The sequence below is a fragment of the Babylonia areolata genome, chromosome 21, assembly GCF_041734735.1.
Source record: "Babylonia areolata isolate BAREFJ2019XMU chromosome 21, ASM4173473v1, whole genome shotgun sequence".
Taxonomy (NCBI): Eukaryota; Metazoa; Mollusca; class Gastropoda; order Neogastropoda; family Buccinidae; genus Babylonia; species Babylonia areolata.
The window spans coordinates 16464902-16469901 of record NC_134896.1 but is presented as its reverse complement, the minus strand read 5'-3'; the positions used below and the strand labels follow the sequence as shown (position 1 = coordinate 16469901).

General features: G+C 44.1%; 1 protein-coding gene across 1 annotated transcript in view; it reads right to left on the bottom strand.

Moving 5' to 3' along the window:
- Positions 1–5000, bottom strand: part of LOC143296167 (arginase-1-like) — a 29673-nt gene that overhangs the window by 23630 nt on the left and 1043 nt on the right. The gene's annotated exons all lie outside the window — the stretch shown is intronic.

The following is a 5000-nucleotide window of genomic DNA, read 5'->3' as shown; positions in this document are numbered from 1 at the left end:
TTTTTAGTTTATTGACATAGTTCCAGCAAGTTTTCTCCAGCAGAGAATACCCTTCTAGTAATGAATATGGAATACTAATTTCTATGGCATTGTAAATGTTCATTGCGCCTTTTTTCGCACAACGATCCATCCGCTCATTTCCCAGAAACCCTTCGTGAGAAGGGATCCAACAAAAATTAATCTTTGTACCACGGATTGTCAAAACATGAATTATATGACGACTTTCTGTTCCGAGTTCTCTTCTTGTCTTCAGATTAAAAGATTTTAATGCTTGTAATACAGATTTAGAATCGACACAAAATAACACTCGAAATATGGTAATGGGAAGATCTAGTAAGTGATTTAATCCCATTAATATAGCCATAAGTGTGTGTGTGTGTGTGTGTGTGTGTGTGTGTGTGTGTGTGTCTGTCTGTCTGTCTGTCTGTCTGTCTGTGTCTGTGTGTGCATTTTCAACTCTGCCTCCTCCATGAAATGAAAGTTAAATGGGCGCTCAATTTTATGAATTAAAAGAAATTCTAACCACTGGATAGGCGCCCAGCCTGCAGTCAAAACATACATCAAACACTCGACATAAAAGTTGACCTTTTCGATGCCCGCGTAATGGGGAGTTGTTATGGTGGTGTCGGTATAGTGTCAGATGGGTTCCCCCCCCCCCAGCCCCCATACCCACCACCCCCTGCCCCTTTTTACATTCCTGGGGTGCTTATCCCAGCGGGACGTATGCGTCATTTGAATTGGATGGACGTTAAAGCCGAACGTAAATGAGAAACGACTGTTTGGCCAGATTTTTGTGAATGTGTGTTAGTGTGTATTTGTGTCAATGTGTGTTAGTGTGTGCGTTAGTGTGTGTTAGTGTGTGTTAGTGTGTGTGTGTGTGTGTGTGTGTGTGTGTGTGTGTTAAGGCGAGATTATGGCAATGCTCTTCTTGCTGGCTGTCCCAAGCGATGCTGGGATAGGATGCAAAAGGTACAGAATTCAGCTGCACTCAAAGCAATGAAACGAAACCACGTCACGACTCTACTTAGAATCTTTTACTGGCTCCCCGTTGAAGCACGCATACACTATAAACTATCTCTCTTTTTGTCATAATTTCTTCTCAGATTCTTCACCAAACTATATTTTCGATCTTCTTTCTGTCTACTCGCCTTCTCGGCCACTTCGTTTGTCTGCAGATAAACTAATTCATAGTATACCCAAAACGCGCACAAAGATATCTGGAGAACGCGCTTTTTCTTTCGCTGCAACCAGGCAATGGAACTCACTGCCAAAAAAGCAAGGAAACGAAACAACAACAACAAACAACAACAACATTCGCCACATCAGATCAAAACCCACTTTCAAAAAAAAGCAATAAAGACATATCTGTTTCAACAGTACAAAGATCAGTATCAGTATCTCAAGGTGGCGTCACCGCGTTCGGTCAAATCCATATACGCTACACTACATCTGCCAAGCAGATGCCTGACCAGCAGCGTACCCAACGCGCTTAGTCAGGCCTCGAGAAAAAACCAAAACAAAACAAAAAAACAAACAACAACAACAACAACAACAACAACAGTACAAAGAACAATGAATACATTTATCTTCATGTGACACATGCACACAGGCATGTGTCCTGTTGTACGGAGACAATTGTTTTACTGTCGTTAGTCTTTTATTCATGTTGTTGGCTAATCAAAATCTTACTTTAATTTCTGGTACCTTCCCTGCTCTGATCATGAGTAATGACACGCATGTTAAATAATGTTTGTATGATAATTTATGCATTATGTGGCTGTGCACATTGACAAAAGCTCAACCGAAACTGGGCCAACAGTAAACAGAGCAGTATTGATCAACGATGTTTCCACTGCAATGTTTTTTTTGTTTTTTGTTGTTGTTTTTTTGCTGCCCCATCATCTGCACCGTTTCAGTGGCATTACTCCCACTCCGCTCATTTGGATTCCCCCATACACGGCCACACCCGGGTTCGTCCGTCGCAGTTCCAGCGTCGGCAGTCCACAGGGAACCATCGATGTTAGGTCGCCAGGAGGCCACACACCAGAGGAGACCCTGCACTGCTGCTGAGTCACTTCGGTGGTGTTCAGTGGTGCCTGTTCTGTTTTAACGTACTTAGGACACCACCTACTAAGCCCCCTACTAACGACAATAATGGCTTAGTCGCGGAGCCAGACTGAGTGAGCGTCCCTCCCAGAGTGGAGACCGCCACCACGTCCCTCAAACAACAGCCACCCATGAATCTGCCGACACTGACGACATTGACAGGACTCACCCCAAGCACGGAAGTGGAGGGGTATCGAAACTGAGGTCACCATGAGAGCAGGGCATGAAAGGCCACAGACTTTGAGACTATATATATATTTTTTTTTTATATTGATGACGATGAAGGAGGAGGAGGATGACGATGATGAAGACGATGTTGCTATGGAGGTCCATTTTGGTTTGGGACTGCGTGACAAGGCTGTACTCTACGCTTCCTGTCATAATGATATCCCGGCGTTAACCAGGCCCGAGAGATACAGACACTTGCAGTGTTGGTCAGGTAATTAGAGCAACACACCCAAAGACGCATCCTTGAAGTGGATGACACTCGACTGTGTGGTCCCAGTCTCCCCATTTAAGCCCACAACACACTCAACTCTGGGCAGGAGCCGGCCACGGGCCGAAAAACCCACCTCCGCTGGGATTCGAACCCGCGTCCTCCCAGCCGTCAGTCCGCGACGCTAACCACTTCGCCACGGCGGCTGGTCCCACTGCAATGGTTATTTGTCACGCTGTATAAGTGAGCGGACTAGAAACCCCCACCCAACCCAGCACTGACACCCTGACAACACAAACACAGACTAAAATAATTCAGGGTTTACATACATTTATTCAATCACACACAGAACTTGCCAAATGAAACCACAATCACAGCCACAACAACTGATACACTTAGACAACAAAATGGATAAATAACCCACAAAAAAACCCCACAGAGCTTGAAGACACATCCGTCCAGCGAAGAACACAGTCTGAAGAATGTTGTGCACTCAGGACAGTTGATAAACAAAGAAAACCTGAAACACTCATACAACACCAGATGATACCCCCCCCCCCCCCCCCACCCCCCAAAAAAATGATGACGTGGACAACGAAGACTGAAGAAAACGAGGACGATGAAATCGGGTACACGATGACAGTGACGAGAAGAGGGCAGCGGGGAAAACTGCAGACAACAGACAACTGCAGCACCAATGCTACCCGGCCGACACAGGTGGAAGGAAAAATGGCACAGGAAGTGGGACGCTGCAAACTGCCAACCAGGTACTACTACCCTGACGCTGGAAATAAAACAAAAAGACGAGACACGTCCAGCAGGGCACTCCCTCTGAGCTGGAGCACACAGAACATAGATACAGGGCCACCCGGAGGAAAAGCCATCTTCACTTGAGGGTGCCAACTGGGCAAAAAGCCCCAAACCCAAACAGACACGACCTTCCTCCAAGAAGGCCGCGGGCGCAAAAGCCTAGAGAAGTGTCACTGACAGAACAGAAAGGCTTGAACCTCTGTTCAGCAGTGACAGGAACGCAACACATGACTGCACGATTGCACGTGAAAAACGTACAACCGGGAGTCACACATACAAAAAGACAAGCAATCGGGGAGAGGAGTGGGGAAGGGCATGTACAAAACAGAACTTCACACGTGATTGTCATGAGTTGTGACAGAATTAATCTACAGTTTAGTGTTTTATGAAGGACTATGACTCTCAAACTTGGAGGTACGTTTGCACTAGCTCTTTGTGTTGCAGCCTTGGGGGCTAGTTGGCCTTTGGGACCATCCCAACGCCGACTGTCCCCAACAGATGATCCCATTTTGTATTCGAGCAGCAGTGATATTGGGCCCCATTTCTAAATGATGTTCCTTGGTTTTTCTCCTTTACATATACAAACGATCACTCCTTGTTTTTGAACGCAACAAAGCTATCCTTTTTTAAAAGTGGCGTTTAATGACGTAACACCGACCCCTCTATTCTAGTCCATGAACACTTAAACAATTCTGCCGTGAAAACATCCTTTCCATGACTTTCATTGTTTTGGTTTTTTTGTTACATTTTTGATACCAAACTAGCCTGTTCAGCGTAATAGGTATATAACCCTGTTATTAGATTAATCATAAAACTGAAGAAAAAAAGAAAGAAGGAAAGAAAGAAAGAAAGAATCTTCTGAACTGCTGATCCTGGGATAGCAACAAAATATTACTAAATTGAATTATAGCATTTATTTTTGTTATCCGTGTGAAATTCGCGCTGCTCTACTCGATGAAAGTATGTCGCGACAGTTTAGTATCATTCCTCTCTCTCTCTCTCTCTCTCTCTCTCTCTCTCTCTCTCTCTCTCTCTCTCTCTCTCTCTCTCTTCTGTAGGTAATTCTTTTCGTTTGTTTTGTTTTACTTCCAAGGCGGATTATTTATTTATTTATTTATATTTTTATAAACAGAAATTGACCAGGGACAGCCCTTTAAATTGCTGGTGGCTTCTTTCACGCACGGAAAGTGCATGCTGCATTCAGGGCTTTGTTTTTGTTTTTTGGGTTTTTTTCCGTTTTCATCTTATCCGAAAGACTAGTACTCAGCCCATCACTTAAGGTCTACTGTAGGGACAGGGTAGGGGTGGATGTAAAATCTCTGTCCATGCGGTTCTCGAACCCATGGACACTCGCTTCCCTTCTCAATCATTCGGATTTCCACCAAACTCGATAGTTTGGATGTGTATGTGGGAATCGGGAAGCAATGTTGCTGAAATGAAGCAGAAGATGAGATAGAAAGGCACAACAAACAGAACAAAAAACAAAACAAAACAACAACAACAACAACAAAAACATGAAAAAAAGAAAAGAAGAAAAAAGAAGAAGACATCAAAATAGAATAGAATAGAATATGTCTTTATTACCAGGTGTACCGGGGTCACAAGGAATATTAGGGAGGATAGTACATAACAAGGTACGAACATAAAT